This window comes from Triturus cristatus, chromosome 5_1 (assembly GCF_964204655.1).
Source record: "Triturus cristatus chromosome 5_1, aTriCri1.1, whole genome shotgun sequence".
Taxonomy (NCBI): domain Eukaryota; kingdom Metazoa; phylum Chordata; class Amphibia; order Caudata; family Salamandridae; genus Triturus; species Triturus cristatus.
The window spans coordinates 425,273,671-425,289,062 of NC_140587.1; positions in this window are offsets into that span (position 1 = coordinate 425,273,671).

The following is a 15,392-nucleotide window of genomic DNA, read 5'->3' on the forward strand; positions in this document are numbered from 1 at the left end:
TTCGGCTATCCAGAAAATCTATGCAAATTCGCAGGCTGTTATCAGGCTTAACGGTCTGACTTCGGATCTATTTTCTATTCAGAGGGGCACCCAACAGGGGTGTCCCCTCTCTCCTTTGCTTTTTGCAATTTATATTGAACCATTTATTCGCCATTTGCTACGGAATCAGCAGATTAGCCCGGTTTCTTATAACCAAGTATACATTAAAATAACCGCCTACGCGGATGATATAGCCGTTTTTACAACGGATCCGGTTCAAGCGATGGGGGAGATCGTCTCGGAAGCACAGAGTTTTGGATTAATTTCAGGGTATAAGCTTAATACTAACAAAACTCAAACAATTACTAATATTGAACCTATCCCCTGTTCACCTATTCTGGGTGTTATCCAAAAGGCTACCTACTTAGGAGTTAGCCTCACTAGTCATATGGAAGAAATAGTGAAGATTAACTATGAACCATTATTTAAGAAAGTTGCCACGGACCTGCGTAGGTGGCATCAATTACCATTAACTATTTGGGGGCGCTGTAACGTTATTAAGATGAATATCCTTCCTAAGTTTTTATATCTGTTTAGAAGTATTCCCCTTCGGGTTCCACTTTCATTCTTTAAAAGACTGGATGGCATTATAGGCGGCTTTATCTGGGGGTATAAAAGGGCCAGGCGGGCTATTAAGTTTCTTAAACTCCCATATGAGAGGGGTGGTTTTAGATTACCGGATTTTAAACTATATTTCTGGGCTGCTTTCGCTACGCGTCTGCAGAGCCTGATGGAAGGCTCTGGTACATGTCAAAAGCTGATTGCTTATCAGTTAGCATGCGGGCCGGAGTACAGGTTTGTACTTTCTCAGATGACAGACCCGAATTACTTCAAACGTGTTCGTTTCAAGATACTGAGGCACGCTTCTGGATTTGGCGTGACATCTCAAAGCAGTATAATATCCCTGAATTGCATGCAAGTACCTACTTAACTGGGAACCCCAGGTTGGGGGTTATATTCGGCGATTCAGCTTGGAAGACCTGGCAACATTGTGGTGTAATACAGCTAGGGCAATTGTACGACCAGGATGGATTTAGATCTTTTTCTTCTTTTAGAGATGAATTTGGGGTTCCCAATCACTCTTTTTTTAAATTTTTGCAAATTAGGGATTTTTTTATTAATGGGGAAGGCTTAGTGAGCGTTAATACGTTAGGGGACTCTGCAAGCTCATTTTTACAACTCCGGGGCAGGGGTTGTATAGGAAAAATCTATAAATACTTGATTATAGGCGCAGCTGATGATGCTGTTCAGGCTGCAGAAAAATTAAATCGTTACTTTGGAACTAATATCATTACAACAGATTTGTATAGGTCATTACTGACCATTAATACTTCGGTTGCATCTATTAATCTAAAACTTCAGCAACATCGTATGTTATTCCTTTTGTACTATACGCCGGAAATTATTTCTAAATGGGCTTTGCTTAATATAACACCTAAAACCCAGTGCCCTAAATGCTCACTTTATGCTGCAGATATTAGACACATGTTCATTACCTGTTCAGCACTTTCTGCTTTTTGGTCACGGATTGCTGAGGAGTTGTGCAATCTTTCAGGAACTAATATTGTCATTTCTGAGAAAGAGATACTCTTGGGGCTTATAGTGGACTCAGGTTTAATATCAGCAGCTTTATTCTCTATTATTATGGCTTGCTGTCGCCTAGGTATCGCCAGGGTCTGGATTGAATCTAAACCCCCAACGTTGGTGGAGTTTTGGCAGCTATTAAGAGGGGTATACGAACTGGAGATTGCTCTAGCTAAGGTCAGGGGCCTCCCCTCTCACATTAGAACTGAACGAACCTGGCATTGTCTTCAATGGGACTAAACGTTTTCGATGATTTTGTGTTCACGTTTTATGCTGCTTATCTTGTTTTGATTTATTGACTTTATGCTATGTTTTGTAATTTGTTGCATTGGTTTCCTCTTTTGGCTTAATAAAAAACTTAAAAAAAAAAAAAAATAGAGATTTATTACTTGCTTTGATCTGCTCTATATTTTTCTTAGTTACTTTCCAATGATTCACTTGTACATCCCCAATCTTACAACGAATGATACTCCACAATACACTGTGTTGTACCATGTTGCGGGGGGAATTACACTGAATTTGGCAGAAAGGTATATTTGATTACAGAGATCACACTTTCAGTTAGTTGGTGTAAATCCGTTCAGTAGTTGAGAAATTAAAGGAAATCCAAATGTGTATATCTACAATGAAGCCTTCCCGAATAAGGACGAGCTTGTGTAGAGATATGCAGAGCTCAGATAGGCTGCCAACACTTCAACCAGGATGTATTGACAGCCATCTGGGGCTCGGCTTCATCCGAGTACCAAAACAAACATCATAAAAAAAGAAAGGAGGGCAGGGTAGGAATACTTTTACTTTCAAGCCTTGGTCTTGGGGTCCCATATGGACTCCTGCAGGGTAAAAAAGCGTTCTTTTAAAACAAAATTGCAGTGAGTTCTCAAAATTTGGGAATTTGCTGCAAGAAAATTACAAAAAAAGAAGCGCTTGGTTTGAAAATGGCCCCACATCTTGTGTAAGGACAGAAGATCTTTCATTGCCTGAAAAATTCAAGGGAAGATCATAGGCCTGGTAGGCAAGATAATGCCCGACCTCCTCTCCTTGTCTTTCTAAACTTGCAAATTACCATTAAGGTCTTGATTAGGATGTGGATAGAAACGGCCCAACCGTCTGTGGAGCCGTTCCAACCGCATCCTAATCTGGCGGTTGGATTCCTTTCCGACCGACTCCATCCATCAGGATGGAGTCGGTCGGATTGGATTGCAACCACACATTTCGAATGGCTTCCAACGGGCCCGTCCGCCAGTCGGAATGCTTTCAATAATCTCAAGGGCTGCTCTTTCCCCCCCGAGGGATTACGATGTCGGATTCCAACAGCCTTTCTGTGCTGGCCTTTCTGACACAGAAAGGCTGTTCGAAATCAACTTTGGGGACCCCCAGTAGGGCCGCCATGGGTGCAAGGCTGCCAGTTGATACCTGCACCTGGTGGCAGGCACCTTGAGGTGACTGCCACTGGGTGCAGGGATGAACTGCACCTCTGCTCTTTACAATGAGAGCATGCATTCCATTCGGAATGCATGCTCCCATCGTAAACAATAGGATTGCGATCCTAATTGCTGGTTTGAGACTGCCGACAGGAGGTCGGTCGGTCCCACTTACAGACCGATGTCGGATGGATTCAGGTCCGTCCGACATAGTAATCAGGCCCTTAGTTGGAAAAGCAAGGTTAAAAGGAGGAGCAAGAGCAACTAAGTACTGACTTATGTATGAAAAGTTTATTTTGGTAGAAATCACACTGTAATGGGGTGTTGAGGTATGGAGAAGACGTGGCCTAACAGTTACAGCTGCCGATTTTGGAACTTGGGAACTCAGGTTTGAAGAATTGCGCTGGACTCAAAATTGTGTGATTCTGAGCATGTCACAACCTCTCTCTGCCAAAAAATCAGAATTGTATTTTTGTAATCCCAATTTGATATACTTGCTTTTGTTAATTATCTCCCATTCCCCGAAGTAACGTACATTGCCCCACTGCTTCCTAACAAGGTTCACGCTAAATAAATACCAATACATACATTGAAATATCTTATAATCTTTAAAAAGTGCATGCCTATTGAATTAACACAGCACAAACATGAACTCTCCACATATATTTTAATTAGAAAAAACATAATAATTAGCTTGACAAATACATTAGACCCTGGCAATCAAATGGATTGTATGACCTAAAAGAACTTATCCTGACCATAGTTCTTAAAGAATGAGGATTCTCATCAGTGGTGAAAATGCGAGGTCCATCTTTGTTGTGTGGACTAGAAATGAACCAAAAGTAAAAATTCTAAATGGCTGCAATGTGCTAGTGTCATGACGCTTAGCATCCTTGTGAAGCAAATGGGCGAACATTAGAGTTGGACACATTGTAATGTATCTAGAGTCATACCATCAAGGTATAACAAGCATTTGCAATGCAACAGGTCTCGCATTTACACGAGTTCGAGCTATTGGCATTGGAAATGACAATGCCTTTTATTTATGTTTTGGTTTTTGAAACATAAATAAAACGCATTGCCATTTACAATGCAAATAGCTTAAACGTGCGTAAATGCGAGACTTATTGCATTGCAAATGCTTGTTATTATTGTTAGTGCTGTCGGTGATACCAAATTATAAATAACATCACATCCGTGTTTAATCTGCAGTCAGTGCTCGGTCTAATGTGTTCTGTTAGATAGTATGTGCTATTTCCAAACAGAAGCTGCTGCGGTGCGTATAGCTACATTCAAATACCTGTGCCTTCACACAGTGCTGCACTCATACTGACTCATGCCCACTGTCAGTGAATGAATGAATAAATGAATGATGGGATTTGTTAAGCATGCGGATACTGTGAGAGATAAGTGAAATCGGTGAGGCCGCACCAAATGGCCATAAACTCAGAAGATGTTAACCTTGTGCCCTAACTACAGTAAATGCTGTGTTACTTTGAGGTAAGCATCAAGATAGCCTTCCCATGAAAAGTAAAGTAACTTCAATATGACTCTGGTGGGTAGACATTGGATCTTTGACAGGTGCCAGGTGGCTTAACATGACTTCAGGGCCCCCTGCAAAGCATTTGAAGGGGGCCCCCTGCGATTGCTTTCATGCCAGGGTACTGTACTGAGGGGGTCCCACTGGAGCTCGCTCCTCCCTGCATCGCGGGGGCTGCGGGCCTTTGTTCCGCACCTGCGGGTTCCCTAGCTGCATGGTTAACGGCATAAGCCCCAGAAAGTTATTGTGATTCTTACTAAAAGTGTGGCACATAGTCCTTCTGAGGTACCTAAGAAAATCAAGTTTAGAAAAAATTAATCTAACTGTATTTTAAAAGAGGGCCATATCCAGGCGTGTTTCTATAGTGCTGAGTTCATATGTGAGACAAGATGGGATAACAACATTTCACAACTTTGAAATCCCTTGTTTATTGTATGGTTTTGGAAGGCCCACTGGTGAGTGATTTGGATAATATGCATACATTTCTGTGGCAAGTACATGCTTAGTGCTGTAATTAAACGAATAAATACATGTAGAGTGAAGAATTGTTAATGTTTACCCCTTCCAATTTGATGCATACACTTTCCAAGCATTATGTGTGGAACATACGCAACATAATAACAATAACACACAATGTCGGACCAGCTGGAGCATGATGAACTACAAACTAAGGATGCGATGAAACACCGCTATAAATTCATTGGAGAGATGAAGAATAACACAAAGGGAAAAGTCATAGGGCAGTGTGAACAACATTTAACATCATTAATGTGAGTGCAGAAAATTAAATAAATTTACAAATAAATGTGTTTCTTTGCTGGATGGTTGAATCTGCTGTTTTAGTCAGTAAACAAACAGTTCAAAATATGAATTTAAATACCAAGGGAGGAAGAGACACACAAGTGCAGCCTGTCATAAGTTTGACATGAAATAGCCGGTTTCACAACAGACTCTGTACATAAATTAATACAGTCACACAGATATCATCACAAGATAAAATCAGTGGTTAAATGTGAAGTGCCTGGGCATGTACACTAGGATGCAGCCATACCAAGGCATTACCTGAGACTTACAATAAGTCAGACTCAAAAAATACCGTACAACAAACGCTCACACAAATAACTACAATTTGTCCCATAACTACACTTATACATTAAGGTTTGTCATTCTTTTTATTACTGAGATACGATTTTGGAACTATTCTGCATAAAACTCTGCAGAGCAAGGCTCCTCCTTTGGTAAGAAACTGAAAGATTTTTCAAATGTCAGATTTTGTTCACAAGTCGCTGTCAATAGAATTGGAAGTTTCGTGTAAACGTATTAGTGAGCAGGAAGGCCTAACAAACTTGCTAAGACTAAAGGGAAAAATGGTGCTTGAAGGGTTAACTGAGAGAAAGGGCTTTCCTTTAGCAGCCCCCTCCTCTGCACTGCTAGAGGGACTCTAGAGCAGCAACTGTAAACTGATCCTAGAGCTGTGGAGAGCAAGCCCGCGAGTGGTGCACACGCGCACGCCACAGCGAGCGATCTGTTTCAATTAATGTGCCCGTGTCTGGGCACGATAATTGAAAACAGATGTGGCCTGTGCGGGTAACCGACACCAATAGGCCGTGGGCGGAGCAGAGGCGGGACATGCACCCGCCTTTGCCCAATTGCATGCTGTCTTTCTCAGAAAGACGCATGCAAAGCCCATTAGCCCTGTAACGAAAGCTGTCCACACGTACGAGCATATGGTCAGCTTTCAGAAGCCCCTACAAGAAGTCTCGCGCTGCGTATGCAGTGTTACACACTGCAACGCTAGGCGCAAGACCTAAAAATGAACAAGGGTGCAATTAGGCATTCACTTTGAACTTAAAATGCACACAAATAAGTTTCACAAAACAAAGCTAATTAGACCCAGTTGCCGACCCTGCATCAAGGGACAATGCTTAAGTGAGGATGGATTTTCTGTTAGTCAAGTACAAACTTTTAATTGTTAAGTAGATGAAGAAAGGTTTATGAAAACAAATGTCACAAAGCAGAGAAAAGAGCAGATGTAAAGTGCAAAGAGAACATAGAGACGCCACCAACAAACACTTAGTCGATGACTCATCATCCATTTCTTTTAATTGTATTAGCAGCATCACTGAGCATAGTGATTAACATCGCAAACTGCTTAGACCAAACACAGCAATAGAGGGAAAAAAACGTCCTCTGCTTCAATAGAGAAAAATACACAAATCCATATTCTGAGAGCCCCATGCTTCCATTTGCTGAAGTCTTAGCTGCCCCCCACCACCGGGCAGAAAGTCAAGAGCCAAGGGAATATTTTGGACGCTCATTCACACGAAGGGTGGCAACTCTATGTCCGGAAACATGACCTCCCTTACAAAAGTCGCACCAAATTAACCTTACATGAGGCCTGGTTGTGTTATGTTTTGTCTGTTGAAATGTATTGCATGTTGGCCTCCCTGAGAAGCTTGTAGACAAGCTCCAAAGACTTCGAAAGCAGGCTAGTATGATGTCTCTAATGCTATGGACTTTTGATTGTCTCAAACTAGCATTAAAATCACTCCGCTGGCAGCCAGAGGAAATGTAAAATAAACAGCTTTGTTCATAAGGCTTGCTGTATTAAAGGTGCTCCTTACCGTCATAATGCAGTCTCCAAATATGTGCACACTAGGGGGCATATTTACAATGAAGTGACGGTGCGCGGCGATAGACTTGTTGGATTAACGCCACGCTTCGCCACTTCTGAAACGCAGGGAGGAACCATATTTACAAGAATACGGTGCAGCCCTGTATTTCCCCCTGTGCTGGCGCTAATTACAGCTGCCTGGCGCAACCGCAGGCACCCTTGCACCACAGCGCGGAGGTGTCGCATTGCAGGAGAAGATTGTTTATGTGCAGGAAGGCGTCCCTTCCTGCACATAAACAATCTGAAATGGCGAATTGTAACTTTTATGTGTGCAGCATTGAGCAGCACACAGAATTGCAACTCGTCCTAGTTTATGTGCAGGAAGGGACACCTTCTTGCACATAAACAATCATGCAAAGGTCCAAATGAAAATGGCCAAACACTAAAATACAACAAAGGTCACCAATGCATGGCTAGATATTTTATACGGGATAAACGATTTCCTCCTGTCAAAGAAAGCCTGGGTTTAAAACAATTTAAATGTTAAGATGTTTATTAAAGAGAGAGAAGACACCTGTGAATTACAGAAACGACCGACAAGGAGGTCCCACCCCAGTTGTGAAAAATTAGTGCTGCTAAGCAAGGAATGAGATATGAGTATATGGTATTTTACAAACAGACTTCGAAGGGGGCTCATATGGTCTCTGGAATACACAGGGAGTACCCAGGTAGGAGAGACTGAATTGATGGAAAAGGAAGGAGACATTCTTCAGTTGTTATAAGAATGTTAACTTTCAAGGCTGAGCAAAGTAATCAACACTTTCTTCTTGTGAGTGCCAAGATGTTATATGGAGTTTCTAAATCGCCATAAACCATCTCCAAATCACCATAGATAGACTCTAAATCTCCATAAACAAGCTCTAAATCACCCTAGATAGACGCTATGGTACACATGCATTAAAATAGACAATAGCGAATCCTTAATTGAGATTTTTAAGGAATAGCAATTAAAGATTTGCTATTGACTATGCATGTAGGAATCGCAAATAAAATAGCGATTCCTATACAAAAAATTATTGCGACTCGCAAATTGCATTTCGCAATTAAGGAATTGCTTCCCATTCATTCCTATGGGCCTATTGGCCAATAGGAATGAATGGGAATTGCATGCGCAATTAGCGAGTATCCATCAGGTACTCGCAAATTGTGTATGCAATTTAAAAGGTGGAATGGTGTTAAAAGAACACCCTGTTGGACCCCTGAAATTAAAATGTATCCACGTGTGGCACACACACCTGCCCCAAGGGCATGTGTTTGTGTAACATGGGACTTTAAAAAATGCACTTTGGTGCATTTTTCAAAGAAATCACAAATTACCATCACCTTTAGAATGACGGTAGTTTGCGATTCTTAATTGCGAAATCGCAATTTATTTTGCTTTGATGCGTTTTATTGAAAGAATCGCAATTTGTGATTCCTTAAATGCAATCACAATTTAAGTAATCACAAATTTTGCGGTTCCTTAATTTACGATTTTAGCATTTGGGATGATGCATTCCAAATGCAAAAATACCGGTCGCAAAGGAGCAGAGTCTACGAATTTGCCCCTTTGCGACCAGTATTTGGTTTGATGCATGTGTAAATCTCCATAAACAGGCATAAATGAGAAAAGGTGTCTGCTGAGGGTACGGTTATGCTAAGGGAACGGTTAATGTTATCTTTTACCAACATTACCTCTACTAGCCATTACTTCAACAAAATTACCTTTACAGCACCGTTAGTTTGTTTGCTATGCATTGTGCCCAATTATCTCATCAAAAGGTAAAAAAAGGATGAAAAAAATAAAATAATGAACATTGCATTTTTATTAAATCTAATGCAAATACATATAAATAAAACATTTTAATAAGCTGTAAGTAATTCAAATGAAACTATGTTTCGTGTAAGGCTACCTTTGCCACATATTATAAAAACAAACATTATATTGAATATTTTTAAAACATATATATTTAAGAGTACTTATGTTGAATGTTAGCATTTGTATTACGCTTAACGTGGGGGTTCTTTAATGCATTTAATTTAATTTAATTAATTTGTTTGAAATAAAAACAATCAAGTATGTTTCACTGAATAAGAGCTAGTGTAATGATTAGTGATAGTGATTATAAAATAGTATTGGAATAAACATGTTTACATAACAATAAATTAAATATAAATAAATAGGAATTACAAATTTAGCCTACCTTAGAAGTAGAGTTAGGAAACACAAAATTGCTAGGGTAAGAGAACATTCATTTAATTTAAAATAATTTCATTAATATTGCAATAACTGAATATTTTTCATAAGTGATTTGGTTAAATGACAAGTTAAAAGTCGAAATGAAAAGATAGTGTTGTGAGAATAGCATTTTTAATATCTAGTAGAGTGGAAAAGTAATAGAAAAAGAGGTATAAATGCTGAATTAGAGAGGCAGTGTCAGTCAGTCAGTCCAAAGTACTTTATTCGACAGCCAAGAGTCATAAAAGCATACAATATTATAGAAATACACATTCCATAAAAATACATTATAATAAAATCATCCCGCATTACAATTACAGTATTCATGTTAAAAAATCTTTAAAAGCTATATCATATAAAGTGCAACTGTGCTAGAATAGTAAACCAATTCCTTAGGTAATATCACTATTAAAAATGCAAGGTATTAGTTAAGAAAACATATTTGAACCAGCTAGTAACACATGATTTCTATTGCAACAATAGTCTAGTCCTATGTCTAATGGCCCGACTAAAAAGCTTGCGACCCCAAAACAAACCATAGGTGAGGCCAGCATTTGTAGATAGAGCAGGACTGTCCTCACTTGGGCAAACTGACAATCTCTAAGTAAAGGAAGAATGTGCTGCCTGCGCAAAGAATCATAATAAGCACAGGAGAACATTAGGTGCAAGGTATCCTGTTCCGAGAAGTTATCACAAGGGCAGGGTTTTAGTGATTTCGGTTTTGAGTATCCTCTCGGAAATGCCAGCAGCCAGGAAACCATATTTAAACGAAATCTTGTCAAAACAAAACGATGATACGGTTTGTTGACACAAGATAAATATGGTTGCAGCTGCGGACCTAAACTCAATGTAACAGACCTTCTCACCGAGGGTTTAGCTAACTCAACCTCCCCCCTGAGACATTTCTGCTTATCCATAAACAGCTGTTTAAAATCTATAATCGCGGTCTTGCCCAAGGGCCTCGGGGTCAAATACAATTCTGAACAACCAAGACATCTTGGGCCATATGCATCAAAGGGTTTTGCCCATTCTGTGCCTATGGGAAAATGTGTTCATGCATATGGCCCCTTGTCTCTTCCTTTATGTATTTCAGCCAAAGGATATGTAGGGCTCCCTCTAGCTCAATGCAATCCGAGATTATGAGTTGGTTTAAATTTGGGGAAGGTTGAGCCCAGATTCTGATCCAACGTAACAGCGGGGCAACTGCAATCTGGTCCGAAATATACCCCACCCCCAATTCTTCATGCAGACTGTAGACGGGAGTAGCAAAAGGGACCCCAAGAAGTTTGCTCATAAAATTATTCTCCGCCACTTGTATACCCTTCACGTCCTTGTAGTCCCAGATATCACATCCGTACATAACCTTGGGAATGCATTTTGCGTTATAAACCTTCAGTAGAGCAGGGAGTGTTTTGACCATAGTCTCTTTGCGTAGTCCACAGTGGCTCCTACCGCTCTAGCTAGGACATTATTTTTAAGTGTTCGTTGCGCACACCATGCACCTTGGTCATCAAAGAGTACCCCTAGGCATGGGAACGTGGATAACTTAGTTAATTCGTCCCCATTACAGTAAAATTTGGTCTTGGCCGCCTTTCGAGAACCTATGCACATGGCATGAGATTTCTTAAAATTTGTGATTAAGTCTAATGAATTCATAAAATCTATAAAACAGTTTAGGAGTTGTTGCAGGCCCCTTGCAGTTCTAGACAATAAAACCGCGTTGTCGGCGTACAGGAATGCGGGAATCATTTTAGTGCCGGCCCTAGGTATGTCCTTGCAGCATGATATGAAAGTGTCCCCCAATTTATTAATGTATTGCGTGAATAGCAGGGGAGCCAAAATGCACCCCTGCTGGACCCCCCTTCCTACTGGCCAGGAGTCTGTCAGGCTGTCATCTTCATTAAACCGTACCGCGGCCGATGTGTTAGCATGAGCAGTATGCAGGAAGGAGATCAGTTCTGCATCTAGCCCTATATCACGAAGGATCAACCACAGCTTAGACCTATTGACAAGGTCAAACGCTGAGGTTAGATTCATGAAGGCCAGATGCAGGACCCCTCCCTTGGCAACGTGTACTTCCCGATCACCAAATGGATGTTCAGGCATTGGTCTAGTGTCCCTTTCCCCTGCCTGAATCCATATTGCAGATCGGAGATAACATTGGCATGATCAAGCCAGGCTGTGAGGCGATCCAGAACTACTTAACCCATAATTGTGGACGCAGAATCTAAAAGCGAAATTGGTCTATAACATGCTGGGTCGTCATGGGGACCCCTTTTAAAGATGGGGACAATGACTGCCTTTGCCCATGACGAGGGGAATCCGTAGGCACATGCAGCATTAAAAACATGTGTTAAAATCTTGGCCCAGACTTTGGGGTCAGCCTTATAAAGATCAGCTGGTACCCCATCAGGACCAGGAGCCTTTCCGCCTGAAGTTGAAATAATAGCTTTATAGACCTCATCTATTCTGAAATGGAGAGGGGAACTAGCCAGTCCGGGAACTGTATGTCCCACGGCTTCTGCTAGATTGGTATTACTATAAATATTGCCAAAATGCTGGACTCATTTCTCTGCAGGTATGATACAATCCTTTGCTAGAATTTGACACATCAGAAAAAAGGGGACTGTTAACTATAGACCAAAAGATCTAGAGCTATCAGACAGAACGCTAGCTTGACTAAGCTCCTCCCAGGCATGCTCTCTTAGTTGTTTTTTCCTCTCATGAACCGCTAACTTATACGCCTTCCTGCAGCTCCTAGTTAATATTGGGTCCCTCGGTATTTGTTTAACAGCCTTCAATAACTCCTTATGGGCGGCCAAGCAGGTATCATCAAACCACGTTTTTAGTTTCGGGGATTTCACTTTGGATTTAGTCACTAAATTAGAACCATCCTGTTTAATGATGGTATCAAAGGCATCTAAAGTAGATCTATCCTGTAATACCGGGTCCATACATACTTCAAGCTCCGAGGCACAGGTGGTATACAAATTCTCCAAAAACTCTCTGGAGTGGCAGTGTCACATAGATTATGTTAAAAAAAACAATTGGTCTTTTAAAACTCTGAGTATCTGTGTATTTCAAGTGCCCCTCAATTATTAGAGTAATTTTGCTCAAATAATAACTGTGTCAGTGAGTGAATACTACCGGCCAATCAACACGTTCAAAGAGGTTTGGTTGGAGGGTAACTTCTACAAGAAAAAATTCTTAAAAATGTGGATAAATGGAACACTTTACAAAATAACATAAATATACAGATTAAAAATATATAATTTTTAAAGATCGCATTAGGTGAGACTTTATTACCCTGCCTCTATAATGGTAAATGATGGACACCTAAATCCACAGCAGATGACGTGGGCTATTTGCAAAATCGCACCATAGCGAAAAACATCTCGTTGTATGCACTTCACTGGGAGAAACAATCAATCGTTAGTTACCAGACCTACCATTTTTTCTTTATCTGCCTCTAACTTACGCTTCCTTCTCCAATGTGTCCCCTGTCTTTTTAGTGGCTACCATGTGTAGCTCTTTCTCACCTTCTTAGTTTGACTAATCACAAAGTAGTGAAGGTCCTAGAAACTAGAAGGAGGATTTTCAACGGATTGCATTATGGCCACAAAGGATGAATTCAGGTTGGTAAGGCCCAGGCTACTTTCTCCACCTTAAGCTGGTCAGCTATGCCTTCCTTCCGCCACTACTGACTGCTCTTCCCCAGTACTCTAGTATTCCGATTGCTTCATCGGGCGCTTAGACTGCTAGGTTGGGCTGCAGCTTGTTACGCCTTGCACATATGCACCGTCATCCTTAATCCCACACGACTAGAAGTCGACCTGGACTGCATGTGGTGGGTCAGGCAGCTGAGTGGCCCAGGTGCTCACTGCGCCATGAACGCAGACCTTCTATCCAGAGCCATTCCACACAGCTTCTCTACCCCTGATTTACACCATTGCACCATTCAAGAGCCCAAACGACCATTCCTGCTCTCTGATGCCATACCAGCTACACCCCCTTACTGTAGAGGTCATCACTTCTCAGGCGTTAGAAAAACAAAAAACTCCGCGTTTTCATGCCTGGGGTACAGTGTAAAACCGTGTGTAAGGCAAAGGCACACTGGAATGGGAACACTGAGCCATACCGAGTCACTGATGGGCATTATATCGAACCAGCGATCATACTGAGTCATTGATGGGGCTGAGAGACAAATGTCACTAGCCAATGAGAGAACTGAACCAATATTAACATAATATCCCACTGTAATACGAGGCCAGTGATGATAATAACTTGCAGTCATATAGCACTTGCTTAAGTGAATTTGCCATTTTGCAAAGCTGGATAAAACAGGTGTCCTTATTAACCAGCTATATGATGCTCAACTTAAGATATTTACAGCAGAAAAAAGGCTAAGCTGTCCATATGGAAATCTGAACCGGTTACCTACAGTTTGAAACTTATCGCAGGAGCAAACACTTTGCTATCTTAAAGCTAACATGGGGCCAGTGCTTAATTTGTGAAATATGAAATGCCAGGGCCCTCATCAGGAGGCCAATGCACCCTATACCAACCATTGCCCCAGCTAGCGCTACATATGACAGTACCAAAACAGCTACCAACCATCACACTCCTACAAGTGTGACAGTCAGACTGTTCCAGGCCCCCAAAAGCTACAAGATTAGTAAGGGCAGCAGATATTAGTCATTTTTTTATGTATATTGAATTAGTAGACAGCTGTTGTTCTGCTCACTCTATATCAGGCAAACAGCCAACCATGTGGCAGACTGCCATAAGTGCCAGTGCTGCCAATTAAGTGCCGGTGCCAAGCACCACAAACCACGGGCACAAATTAAGCTCTGCATGGGGTCTAAATTTAATGCGGATACTCTGTTGGGGCCATTGCACGGATCCAAATCTTAAAATAAAGGTCTTGATCAATTCTGAAAACAAATTTTCAGTGGACAAGACGTGGTTTTTGATGCAATATTAATTAACAGATTATCTGCATATGGGCCAAAAGTTTGCAACAATTTGGGGAAACAAGGCATTGGGATTTAAAATCGAATGTGAGCAGTAAAGACAAATGTGTGAGTCAGATCTGAGTGCTTTTACTGGTGCCATCACATTTTAATTATTCCAAATAAAGGAGCAATTGGGAGTTCGATATTAAAGCCTTGAGAAAGCTGCTTCGAGGCAGCAAAATACACGTTGCATGAATTGTTGAAGTCTTTACAGTATATAATAATAACATAATGTTTTCATTTGATGTTTCCTCGCAGTATTGTAATAGGAGCCACTCAAGCATTGGCTTTTTTACATAAAACCACAGCATCCTCTGATGGTTACGAGACTTTTCAATGATTAAAGCCTTCTTAGCATTATAGCCTGCTCCTCTTGTTTGGTCATTCCAGACGCTCTTTTAATCAGCGCTGGGATACTTCCGGGTGACTACGCGCTTTATAAAAATAAATAATAATAATAATAATAATAATAATAATCATGGACATGTGTCGATCTCTTGGTGAGATCAGTTCGAAACCACTGATGATACCAAGCCACTGATCAGACTAAACCACTGATGATACCAAGCCACTGATCAGACTAAACCACTGATGATACTGAGCCACTGATCAGACTAAACCACTGATGATACCAAGCCACTGATCAGACTAAACCACTGATGATACTGAGCCACTGATCAGACTAAACCACTGATGATACCGAGCAATTGATCAGACTAAACCACTGATGATACCAGGCCACTGATCAGACTAAACCACTGATGATACCAGGCCACTGATCAGACTAAACCACTGATGATACCGAGCCACTGATCAGACTGAGCTGCTAATAATATTGAGCTCTTGCTCATAACGAGTCACTTATATTATAGACCTACTTAAAAAACTGAGCTATCGCTAA